Source organism: Periplaneta americana, chromosome 14, assembly GCF_040183065.1.
Source record: "Periplaneta americana isolate PAMFEO1 chromosome 14, P.americana_PAMFEO1_priV1, whole genome shotgun sequence".
Taxonomy (NCBI): Eukaryota; Metazoa; Arthropoda; class Insecta; order Blattodea; family Blattidae; genus Periplaneta; species Periplaneta americana.
The window spans coordinates 9146892-9165899 of NC_091130.1; the positions used below are offsets into that span (position 1 = coordinate 9146892).

The following is a 19008-nucleotide window of genomic DNA, read 5'->3' on the forward strand; positions in this document are numbered from 1 at the left end:
AGATAATAGTATTGTTATTAAAAATCAAATATTTTTATAGATATTAATCAAGTGGGGTTGGGTCTTTTTCATATATTTAATGGCGGTGTGGTGTAGATATTTATATGTATCATTCTTTTCAGTATTGCCTCGAGAGAGCGCAAAAATTACAGTTCCTAAGGAAAGACGGTATTACTTATGATAAAATAAGAGACCTACAAAATTCAGCGATCATTTCAGCAAGATCTCTCAGCAGGATAAAATGATTTTACCCTCTACATTTCAAGCTCTGCATGCTATACCAAGATGCTATGCCTATTGTTCGAAAGCATAGCAAACCTGACGTTTACAACCCACATGATCTGAAATAGCTATTGCTTTACTCCCACATGAAAAACCCACTGATCGCCCTGACATTGTTACTTGCGTTTTCGCGTTGAAACTCAAGAGACATAGGACACTTAGGTTCAAGAAAAATTATTGGACATATAAACCATTCAGAGGGAGTATGTTTCATTATTATGGAAGCAAATAACTTTAAAAATATCTGGTATTCTTCATTGAAAATAAATCTGAAAAATTTTTATTTGAACGTGTAATGAACTTAGTTTGCAGCATTTGCTGCACAAGCTATTAGTATGCTATAATTTTAATAGAACAATGGAAAAAATTGGTAGGAAAATTAAATTAAAATTAAAATTTCACAACTCCCTGTAAAGTTGATTTGAATAATTTCGAGGGAAAAATTGTTCCGGAGCCGGGTATCGAACCCGGGACCTTTGGTTTAACGTACCAACGCTCTACCACTGAGTATAACAGGGAGTTATACCTGAAATCTTGATTTGCATAATACACGTCACTGTTCGTTAACAGAAAACCACAATTTAAGTCACACGGAGTTAGTGTGCACTCGAAGTTGGTTGCTTGACGGTTGTCAGCCCACTTTGAGGTCTGTGGATATAGAGGGAAAAATTGGATCGGTGTCGGTTAGAGTTCCCGGGTAGCTCAGTGGTAGAACGTTGGTACTTTAAACCGAAGGTCCCGGGTTCGATACCCGGCTCCGGAACAATTTTTCCCTCGAAATTATTCATCATAAATGTCATTTAAACGTTATTTTTTGTACGACATCAATATAAAACAATTAATAAAGAAATAACATCAGATTTGTAATGATGGGTATCATATCATTGATATCATGGTCTACGAAGAAAGAGGTTACTATGACGACAATGATGTATTAAATATTAGCATGGCAAATCGTTTCATAATGTTAAAGTAGACGGATAGACACATTAACATTCAAAACAGGGTAAGTCGTTACCAAGAAAATTACTTTTCAAGCAACATTACGACATATACCGCAACAATACATACATGCTCAGAAATGGATCTTCAGAATTAAATAAGAGATAGCCTTAAAACATGTTACAAAAATGATATAAATTTTGTGCTTGCACATCTTCCAATAATCCTGATTCTTTAATTGTGTTGACACTTGTTACTTGTTTATCTGTATATTATTCAGAGAACACATTTACGTAAAATTATTTACTATTTATTCGAACACGAAGACAAGCTGTCCTTTTCTAGATTGCTCCCAAGGACCATCGGTTACAATCCTAAAAGTGAAATAGCTTACTAGGAAGAGATAGCAAAAAGTTATAGCTGTCTTTTCTAAGGGTTACCTGAAGAACCGGTCTTTTGTTCATTCCCAAGAATAAATAATTATAAAATATAAATTAAAAGATTTTTTTCCTATCTCTTTTACTGTTAGGTGAGAGTCGGGTAGTATCGGACATCGGGTAATATCGGACAGTGAGTTTCTTTAATCTACCACACGATGATAGTACCTGATTGACATGGTTACGTTTCTGTGATGTCGCATAGAGAAAGGTAACCATGTCATTCAGGTACTACCATATGGTGGTAGATGAAAGAAAGGCACTGTCCGATACTACCCGATATCCGATACTACCCGACTCTCCCCTATATATTAAACTGGTACGGACTGTAAAGAAAACAACTACTGTAATACGGTGTTGTATGTTATTGTGACCTTAACTGGCTTTGTGCCTTTAACTATGCCAGTAGAAATACATACTAGGTTCAAAAAGTTCCCGGAATTTGCTTGTATCATAGAAACAACGTACCTTAAACACTATTCTACAGCATTCCCTTCAAAATAGTTGCCTTCCGCAACAACACACTTTTGCCAACGCGTGTAGAGTTCCTGGAAGCAGGCCTGGAAGCCATTTTGTGAAACCCGTCTTAGTGCTCTCGTCGCGTTTGCGATAACCTCTTCAGCATTGAATCTCCGTCCTTTCAGATGACTTTTCAGACGGGGAAACAGAAAGTAATCAGGTGGTGAGAGATCAGGAGAGTATGGTGTGTGATCCAGAGCAGTTATGTTGTGCCTGGCAAGAAAATTCTTTACAATAATTGCGCGATGAGCAGGTGCATTGTCATGCATAAGGAACCAGTTGTTTTCTACCCACTTTTCTGGACGTTTCCTTCTCACTGCGTCCCAGAGGCGACGGAGGATTTCTACGTACAATTCTTTCGTTACAGTACGACCTTCTGGAATGAACTCATGGTGGATGAGACCCTGAGAGTCGAAGAAAACTTCCCGCATAACTTTGCCTTTGGAAGTGTCCCTAGGAAATTTTTGCTTCCGAAGAGATGTTTTCGATTTCCACTCAGATGACTGTCGTTTAGGGACTGCGTCGTACAAGTAGCACCAAGTTTCATCACCAGCAATAATTTTGTTTAAGAAATCACCATCTTCATCAGCCATACTGATCATGTCCCCAGCAAGAGTCATTCTTGTTTCTTTCTGTTCTGCCGACAACATTTTCGGAACTAACTTCTGAGACACGTAATGCATGTTGAGATGCTTGTGAAGAACATTGTGTACACTTCCGACTGATATTCCGACCTCTGCTGCTATCTCTTTTATGGTTTTACGTCGGTCGTCCCTCACAACATTACGCACACGCTGAGCGATTGCTTCATTTGTTGCAGTTGTTGGTCGGCCGCTGCGTACGTCATCTTTGATGCTATCGCGGCCACCAGAAAAGCGTTTATGCCAGGCATACACTTGAGTTGTTTTCATTGCTGCTTCGCCATTATGCTTCTTCCAACAATCTTAATGTCTCTGCAGGAGTTTTGTGTAACAAAACACAGAACTTGATGTTTGTACGTTGCTCTGTGGACATAAATACAAAATGCGACGAACAAACAAAACACTATGATAAACAATTGCCTACAACTCAAAACCAACAATCGCCATTATCAACAAACTTTAAGGAAATGACATCATGAATGTTACCAACAAAACAAATGTATAATATCCCTTGTTATATATTAATACGAAAAATGGTAGTAAAATTCCGGGAACTTTTTGAACCCAGTAGTAAATCTATACTAATAATAAATCTGTAGCCGAAATTTTTCTGGTAATTTTCGATTTTCCAAAAATAATTGGTCCTAACATATATAATTAACCACCCTGAAACCGAAAGTCGCTTTTTTGAAATTTTTGTTTGTATGTCTGTCTGTCTGTATGTTTGTTACCTTTTCACGCGATAATGGCTGAACGGATTTATATGAAAATTGGAATATAAATTAAGTTCGTTGTAACTTAGATTTTAGGCTATATGGCATTCAAAATACATTATTTAAAAGGGGGGGGTTATAAGGGGGTCTGAATTAAATAAATCGAAATATCTCACTTATTATTGATTTTTGTGAAAAATGTTACATAACAAACGTTTCTTTAAAAATAATTTTCGATAAGTTTTATTCCTTGAAAAATTTTGATAGGATTGATATTTAATGAGATAAATGAGTTTTAAAATTAAAATTACTGCCATCTAAGGCTGTGTAATGAATTAAAAAACAAATGACTTCGTCTATAAGGGGCCTTGGACAGCAACAATCGAAAGCTATGAAAGATAGCCTACAGAGAATGTTTCTGTGTTTGTATGAAGTAATATCGGGAGCTAAATTAACCGATTTATATAATTAATTATTATTTCACCATTGGAAAGTGTAGTTTCTCTAGATGGACATAATGCTATAATATTATTGCAGTAACTTATAATATAATATAATATAATATAATATAATATAATATAATATAATATAATATAATATAATATAATATAATATAATATAATATAATATAATATAATATGTAATATTATATAACATAATTTAAGTTATTTGAAGGGTTCAGAACCATAGTGGGCCAAGCGCCATTTACTGAATACGTAGAAAACAAGGGTTAAAATTAAGTTATTACCATAATTCAATGGAAACCTATAACAAGTAAAATAAAATATACACATTAAATCTAAATGATGTCAATGTTCATTAAACTATGGTTGCATGTAATAACAATTAAGAAACATGTTAAAGGAATTGTCATTGCACCAAATGAGTGTCTCTGGACCAAAATGATCGCATTTTAATTATTTGGATGCAATTTAAATTAAGTAACATATTAAACGATTTATCCTTCTATCAAACACGAATGTTCCCTGGATCAAATGTCCTATTTTAATTATGTAATTACTTTATATTTATTTCTAACGGGTGCAGCGGAGCGCACGGGTACGGCTAGTAAATAAATATATAAATAAATAAATAAATAAATAAATAAATAAATAAATAAATAAATAAATAAGTAAGTAAGTAAATAAATAAGTAAGTAAATAAGCAAATAGGTATTAATAAGTAAATAAGTAAATAAATAAGTATATAAATAAATAGATAAATAAATAGATACATAAATAGATAAATAAATAGATAAATAAATACATAAATAAATAGATCATCATCATCATCAACTTTCAGGTTTAGGCCTTCAGACCTGTTTCGTCTTCAGGGAATATCGTCAGTCCATCTTGTTATTGGGCGCCCATACATAAATAAATACATAAATAAGAGATAAATAAATTAGATGCTCAGGATTGAGACTGATGTCGAGCTTATGTGAGGGCGGCAATGAACCTCTAAGTTCTTTAAAGCCATTTATAAGTTAGTAATGACGAAATGTAACTCTACTTTTCTCTCTCTTTTTTTACTCTTATATATTAAACTGGTGCGGACTGTAAAGAAAACTACTACCGTAATATTGTGTTGTATGTTATTGTGACCTTAACTCGCTTTGTGGCTTTAACTATGCCAGTAGAAATAAATAAATAAATAAATAAATAAATAAATAAATAAGTAACTAAATAAGTAAGTAAATAAATAAGTAAATAATTGAGTAAGTAAATAAGTAAGTAAATAAGTAAATAAATATATAAATAAATAGGTAAATAAATAGATACATAAATAGATAAATAAATAGATAAATAAATGCATAAATACATAGATAAAACTACATAAATAAATAGATAAATAATAGATAAATAAATAGATGCTCAGGATTGGTATTGATGTCGAGCTTATGTGAGGGCGGCAATGAACCTCCAAGTTCTTTAAAGCTATTTATAAGTTAGTAATGACGAAATGTAACTCTACTTCCACGTGGCATCTGAAGCATATTAGCCACACTATAATTTGGTTCAATTTCGAAACAGGTTTCAACTTACCAGTACCTACTTACAAACCGTATATGAATACATTTTAATTCGGTGAAGCTACATCGCCTTGAATACTGCTCTCCCACCCCTTTGTAACACCCTCTATCAAGTTGAAATAATGAGTTCATAGGAACTGAAATTTTATTCGCGCAGGCTTTGATATGCGACGTGAGCGAACGGTGAACTGACGTGGAACTAAAGTTCTACATTCAAGCAGGACGGAAACTTAATTAATGGTGATGTAATAGTTGGCACGTTTTTCACACGTTGTACCTTTGTGTAAGGTCATATTAGCGAGGTGCAGAGGTTCCATGTTGTGCATTAGGGATGCGAGGTTCATGTCTCGACGTTGTATGACATATGATCCGAAACAGGGGTGTACATAGAAGTGTTTTCAACTTATACGTACCTGCAATAAGTTAACAATATTTAACTCTTTTTATCATTATCTCTTTAAGAAATAATACAGGGTTTACGGAAATATTACAATAATGAAATTGTATTAAGGGGAGGCAGAGGTGAATATTTCAAAATCCACAAAATTTATCCGATTTGTTTGAAATTGATCATGGATACAAGTATGTTATTAGTAATGGACATACCAAGTTTCAACTTTCTAAGTACAATAGTTCTGTAAATATTAATAATTTTATAAAACTTTATATCGTTTGATATAAAATGCTCCATGCACCATATTGTAAGAAATTTTGAATATTTCTTTTTATTTATATGTTCAGAAAAGGTATATAAATAATGATAAGTATTAGTTTATTATGGAAATAATATACTAATACAGTTATCTTGGTTTTAATTTCATACTTTCAAAGGACACAAAATCAAAAACTAACATCGGAATATGAAAATAAAGATAATAAAAATGTAAAAAACCAAATTTTTATTTTTTCTTCAGTTTTTGTTCAAAATTTCACCTCTGCCTCCCCTTATGGGGTTAGGTACAGCTTACAGCAGTAAAAGTTTTAGAAATTTTCAAAATTTTTTTCCTCCATTACTGTATCTTGTACAATAATGAAAATTGGTTGTGTAAAACACTGTCTTTCTGCTATATGAAAAAAAAAATATTTTTACGATTAAAAAAAATATTTAATTTTTTTTTTTCAAAATTCAAAGTGGTGGCAGTTTACTGTGCAGTGATGAAGCGTTTTCCTCATAACTCATAAACTTGTGAACTTTTTCATGTTCTCTCTCTTTTATTTTATTGCTGAAACTCATGTTTACAATATCATGCTCTTTCAACTACATTCCTTAATAAATAATTTTTTTTTATTTTGTGTTAGAAGAAAATACTGATATTAGACCATTTTTGAAATGAATTTATTTTTTATCAGACAATCTATCAAAGATAGAGAAGTGATCTTGCTTCATATTGTAGATATGACATGCATAAATAAACACAAAAAATTTCATCATAAAATGTTTGATAGTTTTTGAGTTATGAGGGAAACGCTTCATCACTGCACAATGAAACGAATTAAAAAAAAAAGTAAATAATTTTTTTTAAATCGTAAAAATATATATATTTTTTTTCATATAACAGAAGGACAGTGTTTTACACATACTAATTTTCATTACTGTACAAGATACAATAATGGAGGAAAAAATGTTGAATATTTCCAAAATTTTACTGCTGTAAGCTGTACCTAACCCCTTAACGGAAGAGTCGAAGTTTATAATTACAAATTATTGTTTTCTTGAATTATTCGTTTATTCTTTTGTTCTAAGACCGTGGACGATTGGAGCACAAGTATGGTTACCACCCTTGTGTACATGTTTGTCTTTCTGGCTCATTGACATAGAGAGCTGCGCTACTACTTTTCATTCGCTATATAGTCCAAGCGCATACAACGTAACAGTTTCTGTACCAACTTCCTAGCTCTGGTCATGACGTGTTAGTTGTCATGGTAATATTTTACGAAATTGCACCTTTTCCAGTTGTATTTCAGAAAGGGAACTATTTAAGTATTTTTGGCAATGATATTTCAGCGGTTTGCAAAGTGTGACTCACGAGACAACGCCAGTCACAAATAAAATAATGTTAACTTGTGACTAAATTTAGTTGCTATACAAATATTATTTAGTCAATTTGAATTTTGAATGGAAACAATTGTGTGACAGTATTTTGACAGCTAACTTTATAATAAAACAGAATAAAACTTTATGAGTATGAAAACCTGAGTACTGCCCGTGCCTCACTTCCTGAGCTGTTTCTTTGCGGGGCGAGAGGGAGAGGAGGTGTGTGGGAGGTCCTGGGTACCGCATGTGCCTACTACCCTACGTTCAACACATCGGCCTTTTCAGGATTTCTTTCGTCAGCTATGGAGCAAGATCAGCCATGGACAATCGAATGTATAGGCTGTCCCCTCACAAAACAAATTATGTCCTACTTATCAATTCCTGTAACTAAACACTAATACCAGTTGTAGACTACAGTCTCTACTTGAGATTATCGACCTAATGGCGACTACAGTTGTCACGTATACACATCCGTAAACTCTTTCCTCTGTGGCAATGTTCCTCAAACTTTTTCCACCGCGAAACCCCTTTTAATCTAAAGTGTAACTGCGGAATCCTTGTAATATTTTATTAGTATTTAATAATTAACAGACAAGTGAGAGCTAGTTCCCAAGAATTCTGTTCAGTGGGACGAATGTATTTGCTTTTTAAGCCTGCAATCTGGTTTTATGGCGGAAAGTTGTAGTCTCATTTCTACTGTACTTCTGCATTTTGTCTTTTCGGTGTTTTGTTTTAGTGAACACATACGCAGAGAATCCAGTGATGAAAGTGGTAAGTATTATGGGTATTTTCCGTTTTAGATATTCATTAGGCCTAAACATATTGTTATTACGCATATTATTGGAATATTATTATTGCGCTTATTATTATTATTGTTATTATTATTATTATTATTATTATTATTATTATTATTATTATTATTATTATTATTATTATCGGTGGTTTCATGTTATTATTGATTCATATTTTCGTAACATTTATATATTTTTACAGTATCCACTAAGTATAAAATAGCCACCGGAGTAGCCCAGTCGGCTAAGGCGCTTGCCTATCGATCCAGAGTTGCGCTCGAGCGCGGGTTCGATTTCCTCTTGAGCTGATTATCTGGTTCGATTTTTTCCCGAGGTTTTCCCCAACCGTAAGGCGAATGTCATGTAATCTTTGGCGAATCCTCGACCTCATCTCGCCAAATACCATTTCGCTTTCATCAATCCCATCGATGCAAAATAACCTAGTAGTTGATACAATGTCGTTAAATAACCAAGTAAAAAAAAGTATAAAATAAAATTTAAAATCAAATTGGGCTCACGGAACCCCGGAACATACTTTGAGAAATGCTGCTCTATGGCAATTCAGCAGTTGTCCAGACTGAACGAAGAGTGGCCTAGTGTGTACTTACATCGCCATCGCCGTCAGAGATAATAGCGATAGTGGTAACCACGCTTAGAGTATCCAGTATTATAAACAGTAAAGACCCCTGCAATGGCATAGGATAATGTTTTCAGCACATGTAATATGCTGCCGTGCCGCCACGCTGCAGCTGCCGTGCCGGTCCGAGCAGACCTAAGAGGCGTGGTTATAAGCACTAGGGAGCTCTCGGTTCAGGACGTGAGACTCGGGCAGTAAGTACGAAGTGGGTCGCGAAAAAATGTGAAGCTTTGGTGAGTCCCATGACATTGAAGTTTGGGAACAGCTGGAATATCTGATATTCACAGTATCATGGCTAAAGTACCTGTTACCTGTCATCATATCATAATTTCTTCACACGCACGCAAAATAGCCGCATACTAGCCATACCAACACATAAGACATCATCGTATTCATCATCATACACAATCTCGCTCTCGCACTTGTGGCTTACCCTACCCAGTGACATCAGAGACTGTCGGAATTTAGTAGCGTTCAAAAGCAAACTTATTAAGCATTTTCTTACTGCGTAGAGTAGATTTAATTTTTACTTAATTAATAAAAAAAATGTTTCTCTCTTCTTAACTTTTACAATAAACTGTCTAGCTTTTATTAGTCAGTTAATCTTTTATTACTTTGATTTTTATTGTTTTTGTAAATTTAATATTAATTGTATTCAGTGAGAGATACAAAATTAATATTAATACATGGGAAGTGAAAGGACTTCTTCTTGGCGCTAGGGGAGCTTCATTCAAGTTAACCAAAACCATTCTCCTTTCTCTTAAATTTTCTAATGAGGATATTAACAAAATTTGTCTAATGGTATTGAGAGATTCATTATCCATTTTACACAGTCACTTGTATAATACTATGTAATTTTTTTTCACTTCATTTCATTACTCTTCAATGTATTTTCATCTCATGTTTCTCCGAAATCAGATTGTACTTTATATTTACATTTATCATTGTTCCGTATTTTCTCCGCAATCATATTGTATTTTTAATTTAACCTCTGCTTTGTATTCTGGATCCTAGTGGTCAGCCGTAGATTTCGGCTAGATGTCCCAAATTGTGGAATTTGTTGTAATTGTAATTGTATTCTTAATATTATAGTTGTAATTCCCTGGTAGCGGGGAAGAGAAGGCCTGATGGTAAATAGATAGATAGATAGATAGATAGATAGATAGATAGATAGATAGATAGATAGATAGATAGATAGATAGATAGATAGATAGATAGATAGATAGATAGATAGATAGATAGATAGATAGATAGATAGATAGATAGATAGATGGATAGAGTAGGATGGATAGATGGATAGAGTAGGATGGATAGAGTAGGAGGGATAGATAGATAGATAGATAGATAGATAGATAGATAGATAGATAGATAGATAGATAGATAGATAGATAGATAGATAGATAGATAGATAGATAGATAGATAGATAGATAGATAGATAGATAGATAGATAGATAGATAGATAGATAGATAGATAGATATATAGATAGATAGATAGATAGATAGATAGATAGATAGATAGATAGATAGATAGATAGATAGATAGATAGATAGATAGATAGATAGATAGATAGATAGATAGATAGATAGATAGATAGATAGATGGATAGAGTAGGATGGATAGATGGATAGAGTAGGATGGATAGAGTAGGAGGGATAGATAGATAGATAGATAGATAGATAGATAGATAGATAGATAGATAGATAGATAGATAGATAGATAGATAGATAGATAGATAGATAGATAGATAGATAGATAGATAGATAGGTAGGTAGGTAGGTAGGTAGGTAGGTAGGTAGGTAGGTAGGTAGGTAGCTAGATAGATAGATAGATAGATAGATAGATAGATAGATAGATAGATAGATAGATAGATAGATAGATAGATAGATAGATAGATAGATAGATAGATAGATAGATAGATAGATAGATAGATAGATAGATAGATAGATAGATAGATAGATAGATAGATAGATAGATGGATGGATAGAGTAGGAGGGATAGATAGATAGATAGATAGATAGATAGATAGATAGATAGATAGATAGATAGATAGATAGATAGATAGATAGATAGATAGATAGATAGATAGATAGATAGATAGATAGATAGATAGATAGATAGATAGATAGATAGATAGATAGATAGATAGATAGATAGATAGATAGATAGATAGATAGATAGATAGATAGATAGATAGATAGATAGATAGAGTAGGATGGATAGATGGATAGAGTAGGATGGATAGAGTAGGAGGGATAGATAGATAGATAGATAGATAGATAGATAGATAGATAGATAGATAGATAGATAGATAGATAGATAGATAGATAGATAGATAGATAGATAGATAGATAGATAGGTAGGTAGGTAGGTAGGTAGGTAGGTAGGTAGGTAGGTAGGTAGGTAGGTAGGTAGGTAGGTAGGTAGGTAGGTAGGTAGGTAGGTAGGTAGGTAGGTAGGTAGGTAGGTAGGTAGGTAGGTAGATAGATAGATAGATAGATAGATAGATAGATAGATAGATAGATAGATAGATAGATAGATAGATAGATAGATAGATAGATAGATAGATAGATAGATAGATAGATAGATAGATAGATAGATAGATAGATAGATAGATAGATAGATGAATAAATAAATAAATAAATAAATAAAGTATATTTTCGTATTTCAGTTTTACTACATTGCATGGTTAGCGTACGCTCTTCGTATCCAAGCTATCCGCGCTTCGATTCCTGGTGTGGACAGTGGGAAAAAAATATCCATCCACGAAACTGAGGCCTGCAATATGTACCTGCCTTCATTGAAGGTTCAAAAATAAATCCTCCTGCATTATAACTTTGTATTAAAGGGTAGAAATAAAATAGACAAAGAAACATATAGGGCGTCTTACTAATCCTGCCAGTTCAATGTTTTAATCTCAACATAATATTAAGAATTTTATAATTTTGTCGTCTCACATATATCAAGATACTTTCCTATGATTGCTTCATTCCTAAATATTAAATTTCATTTGTTACATAGATTCGAGGGACCACTTATAATAGAGTCGGCATTGGCTTTCGAGTAGTGACAACTGTGAATGCCGGATTTGGCCGGAATCTGAAAATACAACAGCAAAGTGATATGCGGGTGGTGGCACAATCGGGATCAAGCTGGTTGAGAACAAATGCCATCACATGTGCGCGGTAGAAATGTCAGAACCTTTCCTGCAAGGGAGCGGACCTGAGAGAGAATAATCCGATTCCTGTAACATTTTAATTTGATAGAGCACTTTCTTTTGTTTCGTTACCTAGAAATTCGACCTTCATTTATATGATAATCTTTCTGATTCTGGGAACTGCATTAAGTGAGATATTTTGACGAACATAACCTCAAAAGTTTTTTGTTATCTCATGTATTCATTTGTTAATTTTGTTGTTTGAAACAAGATTTAGGACATATTGCATGATTGCATGACAGAGGATACCCCACACAACACAAACATGCTGCATTCAGGACAATGGTACACAGATTACTCAACATACCCATGAGCCAACAACACTACAATGAAGAAGTGAACACAATCAAATACACAGCACAAGAAAACGGTTACAACCCAAACATAATAGACAACATCATAAGGAAGACAAAACAAAAACTCAACAAACACAAAAATATACCAAACACAACACAAACACAAGAGCACAAGAAATACATCACACTAACATACGAAAACAAAAACACACACAAGATCGCATCCTCATTCAGAAAACAGAAATACAACATAGCATACAGAACAGAAAACACACTACAAAGACATCTCAACACACAAACAACAAAACACAACCACACAGGCGTATACAAACTCACGTGCAATAGTTGCGACAGTTTCTACATTGGACAGACAGGCAGATCATTCCAAACTCGATACAAAGAACACATTAAAGCAATAACCAGAGGACACAATACATCTACATATGCCGAACACATAACTAATGCTAATCACACATAGAATAACATAAATACAGACATGGAAATCCTACACATACAACCCAAAAACCAAAAACTCAACACACTAGAACAATATGAAATATACAGACACACTAAAACACACCCTGATCAAATTCTCAACACACAGATCAATTTCAGAACACACACACTATTTGACACAACTCTTCATCACACGAACGCACCCACACACCAGGCAGCGAAGTTGAGATGGTGCCGAGACACAGAAGGCTCTGAGGATGGTGTGAAGAAGCACCGAAACAGCTTTAAGTCGCACATACTTACATAAGTAACATGAGTAAGATCGTCTTTTAATCAATTATTTGTTAATAAATTCAATAAAATCACTATATAAAAGGAGAAACATTTTTATTTTCTCGGTCTGGTTTTAATTCTTGCTTGAATATCTGCAAACTTCTCCTCTGTTTCTGTGGTTCTCTTTTTTTGTTTAATCTAGACTTCGTTTCTCGCCATTTTCTGAATCACTTTGTTATGTATATTGTCTAGAAGGCATTGCAGCGTAACGTAGCTGACGTAGAAACTTTCGAACGGTACTGTCATACAATTTCTTCTTTAGGAAAAATGTCTCAACTAGAAATATTCGTTGTGCAATAATATACGTCACCATATTAATAGTGAACACAAATAATGTTCAATAGGTGTAGTAATGCAACACCATACGGGAATTTTAGGCCTACCGTAATGAAACTGAATTCCCGCCCGCGCTGTTACAGCTTACCGGTGAGTCGAGCAATGGATCGCGGCCAATCTGTTCCCCGACGTCCCCTGCATATTGCGGTAACTTTTCGCTGCCTCTCTCTGCAGTAGTGACTCTAATAAAGATGTATTTATATTGCATAATAAGGCGATCAAAATCTATCTATCTATCTATCTATCTATCTATCTATCTATCTATCTATCTATCTATCTATCTATCTATCTATCTATCTATCTATCTATCTATCTATCTATCTATCTATCTATCTATCTATCTATCTATCTATCTATCTATCTATCTATCTATCTATCTATCTATCTATCTATCTATCTATCTATCTATCTATCTATCTATCTATCTATCTATCTATCTATCTATCTATCTATCTATCTATCTATCTATCTATCTATCTACCTACCTACCTACCTACCTACCTACCTACCTACCTACCTACCTACCTACCTACCTACCTACCTACCTACCTACCTACCTACCTACCTACCTACCTACCTACCTACCTACCTACCTACCTACCTACCTACCTACCTACCTACCTACCTACCTACCTACCTACCTACCTACCTACCTACCTACCTACCTACCTACCTACCTACCTACCTACCTACCTACCTACCTACCTACCTACCTACCTACCTACCTACCTACCTACCTACCTACCTACCTACCTACCTACCTACCTACCTACCTACCTACCTACCTACCTACCTACCTACCTACCTACCTACCTACCTACCTACCTACCTACCTACCTACCTACCTACCTACCTACCTACCTACCTACCTACCTACCTACCTACCTACCTACCTACCTACCTACCTACCTACCTACCTACCTACCTACCTACCTACCTACCTACCTACCTACCTACCTACCTACCTACCTACCTACCTACCTACCTACCTACCTACCTACCTACCTACCTACCTACCTACCTACCTACCTACCTACCTACCTACCTACCTACCTACCTACCTACCTACCTACCTACCTACCTACCTACCTACCTACCTACCTACCTACCTACCTACCTACCTACCTACCTATCTATCTATCTATCTATCTATCTATCTATCTATCTATCTATCTATCTATCTATCTATCTATCTATCTATCTATCTATCTCTCTGTCTGTCTGTCTGTCTGTCTAATTTGAACTGGTAATGGAAATTACGGGAAAACGGCTGGACGGATTTTAATAAATGACCCCTCATTTTGAAGCTTGAAACCCAAAGTTACTCAGAAAAATAGTAGTTTTCAGTGAAATGTCAATTTTTCAATATAATTTTCCTATTTTCCAAAATCCATCTGTCGTCAGTTTTGAGAACTAGCTAATTGCATTCACTGCCGACTTGATGCTACCTTCGCTTCTTTATAAAGAATGTCGGCCGTGTTGCATTTCAGAATAAAACAAAACACAAACTACAGTAAACAATATTACACGAAGGCCATGATCTGCAAGAATGCTGACATATTTAGAGCTCAAATTAAAATTGGTTATTAAAAACTTAACTTACTAAAAATAATTTACAGGTTCGATTCTGTGGTGTGTAATTTTCTGGGTATTGGATATTAAAAACTACAAAACTTGAGGTGGTTTGATGACATTAGTACCATTAGAAATGAAATATTATTGTAGTTAATGCCATGATGTGACTATTTTTCATCTAAAACAAAATATTATTTATTAAGGAAATGTCATATTACAATTTCTTACGCTTGTGGAATGTCGCCTTCTTGGGTCTATGATCTTCCGTGGAGCGGATTCCCCGTTTCTCCAGATACTCCTCTATCTTCAGGTTATCCGTGCTCTCAACTACCACAGAACGCCAGAGACAGAGCTGCTGTCTTGTTTGTGAAGAACACAATCTTCTTCTTGTCAATCGGTCGCGAGATGTATAATGATCTCATTCTGCAAAGCCTTGAGGGTTTTATTACAATGTAGCAAAGATTCCTGAACGTCTTCCAACATTAATTATACACATTAATGCTATATTGATGATATGAAAGTGAAGCGTTTCGGGGTTATATAAGTATATGTAGAGAATAACTTAAATTAGATTTTGATTTCTATATTTTACTGAGTGGCGGCTATATAGTATTTGTTACTGAAAGCTATACAACTTACGTAAGATAATAATATTATTAAAAATCAAATATTTTTATAGTTATTAATCAAGTGGGGTTGGGTCTTTTTCATATATTTAATGGCGGTGTGGTGTAGATATTTATATGCGTGGTTCTCTTCAGTATTGGCTCGAGAGAGAGTATCTTTCATTGTTATGGAAGCGAATAACTTTCAGAATGTGTGTTACTCTTCATTGAAAATAAATCTGAAAAATGTTTATTTTGAACGTCTAATAAACTTAGTTTGTAGCATTTGCTGCACAAGCTACTAGTTATAATATAATCTCCACCTTCTGCCTCATGTAGACGTAAATTTTGTGTTTCCGTTAAGCCCAAGAAATTATAATTTACGGATATGAAATGGAAGGCAAATGGAAAGGAAGTGATAGTACTGGGTCCCGTTAAAAGGAATGTGAAAACATTGTGCAAAAATAGAGATTAAATACGTATTGCTTGACGTACTACAGTATCTCGATGTATTAATTTGTTTGCGAAATATACTAAGAATTCACAATTATAAAGGGCGGCATATATTTTAATTCAGTTACAGCTAGGCCTATATATTATTTTTCTGTTTTCACGTGATGCTTTATCTAGTCTGTTGACGTACTTGGAACCTTCGTATCGGTGGAGTGATTAACTTTGGCTTATAAGGACGTGATTTTATTCTTAGAAGGAACCAAAACACTTTTATCCTCGTCATAACTCTCACAATAGCGCGTGAATCCACTCAGCTTCCCATAAAATTAGAACGTGGGCTTCTTCCCAGAGGAAAAAAGGTCAGAGTGCGATGCTGACCTCTCCCTCATTCTGTATTGCTTAGGTTGTGAACAGGAAGCCCTATCTCTGAGGACTTCTGGGACATTTATTACCTGGGAAGGGACATTGTATGGTTATTATAATTAGTGAGGAAATTCGAATAATGATAAAAAAAGGAAACTCGTTGTCATGGAGATAACACGTACTTTTTCATACATTTTACGAGTTCCGCAACATTCCTTTCTTTATCATGTTGTGAATGGAATTACCGTCTATAAGTGTCCATTCTGACGACGCCAATTTTAGTGGCGCTTTAGTGGCGCTGCGAACGCCCGTCAGTAGCGCTGCTAACGGACGACTTTTGGACTATGAATTCCCTACATCGTCACGACAATATACAGGCTTAATTAGAAAAATATCACGACAGAATAATATAGAATGACGATAATGATGATGATGATGATAATAATAATAATAATAATAATAATAATAATAATTAATATGACCATAGACTACTAAATTGCTGGACTATTGCGAATTACGGATATATTATTTATGTAGTAAAATTTCCTTTATTTCACGTTAAAATAAAATAACGTATCTAAAATAATACTTTAATACTAATTGTAATTTTATTTGTAATTGTAATTGTAAATTTAATACTAATTGTAATGTTATTCTTCATATTATAGTTGGATTCTCCTGGTAGAGGGGCAGAGAAGGCCTGTCGGCCAAATCTCTACCAGGTTAAATAAATAAATACTACTACTTACTTACTTACTTACTGGCTTTTAAGGAACCTGGAGGTTCATTGCCGCCCTCACACAAGCCCGCCATTGGTCCCGATCCTGAGCAAGATTAAAATTTCATCACAGAATGTTGGATAGTTTTTTAGTTATGTGGGAAACGCTTCATCACTGCACAGTGAACGGAATTTTGAAAAAAAAAATGTAAATAACTGTTTTTAATGGTAGAAATATTTTTATCATATAGCAGAAGGACAATGTTTCACACATACTAATTTCATAATATTATAAGATACAGTAATGAAGGAAAAAATGTTGAATATTTTTAAAAAATTTACTGCTGTAAGCTGTACCTAACCCCTTAAGAACAAAAATCTGGATTCCGGCAAAGCGAGTAGGTAGCGGCCATTTTGAATAATTAAATTATGCATTTACATTTTTTTTAGAGAAATTTAAAATTATTTTATTACTAGCCGTACCCGTGCGCTCCGCTGCACCCGTTAGAAATAAATATAAAATAATTACATAATTAAAATAGGACATTTGATCCAGGGAACATTCGTGTTTGATAGAAGGATAAATCGTTTAATGTGTTACTTAATTTAAATTGTATTTAAAATATTAAAATGCGATCATCTTGATCCAGAGACCACTCATTTTGTGCAATGACAATTCCCTTAACATGTTTCTTAATTGTTATTACCAATTATTTTTGGAAAAGCGAAAATTAACAGAAAAATTTTGGCTACAGATTTATTATTATGTTTGTATTATATTATATTATGAAAAAGCGTGTTGATAACGGATGTACTCGAATTAGAAAGTTTTTAATTTGTTGTGGGAGCTCTTGAATCTCAGGAGGAACAACTTTTACAACAGCGCAACATAATCTGCTTGGCTCATTACCCAAATTTTTTGCATTGCATTTATTGCATATGTATTTTATGTATTTTAACACGATTCAATTGAGCATAGTTAAAATTTGAATTATAAAATAATGGATTGCTAAGCTAACGTACTATTACTGCATACTAAATCAATACACTCTCGTTGTTCGTTAATTCTCTGAGATAAAAATGAATATGTTCATAAACATTATTATAAGAAATACAGGAAATGAATATACAGAATAACCTATCAAGTTTTCTGTGCATAGGAAGCTATTTTAATCTTACCTGTCCTCGATTCACTCAGAAGTTACTGTAATAACATTATAGCATTATGTCCATCCAGAGAAACTACACTTTCCAATGATGAAATAATAATTATTTATACATATCGGTTAATTTAGCTTCATACAAACACAGAAACATTGTCTGTAGGCTATGTTTCATTGCTTTCGATTGTTGTGTCCAAAGCCCCTTATAGACGAAGTCATTTGTTTTTTATTTCAATATACCGCCTTAGATGGCAGTTATTTTAATTTTAAAACTCATTTATCTCATTAAATATCAGTCCTATCAAAATTTTTCAGAGAATAAAACTTATCAGAAATCATTTTGAAAGAAACTTTTGGTATGTAGCATATTTCACAAAAATAAATAATAAGCGAGATATTTCGATTTATTTAATTCAGACCCCCTTATAACCCTCCTTTTAAATAACGTATTTTGAATGCCATATA

The 19008-nt window shown here is 33.9% G+C and overlaps 1 protein-coding gene and 1 non-coding gene across 3 annotated transcripts in view; both read left to right on the forward strand.

The window, feature by feature from the left end:
* LOC138713121 (sodium channel protein 60E-like) overlaps positions 1-19008 on the forward strand; it is a 983436-nt gene that overhangs the window by 535510 nt on the left and 428918 nt on the right. The window lies entirely within an intron of this gene.
* On the forward strand, positions 974-1045 carry TRNAK-UUU (transfer RNA lysine (anticodon UUU)). Its single transcript has one exon. It is a non-coding gene; the product is annotated as a tRNA-Lys (tRNA).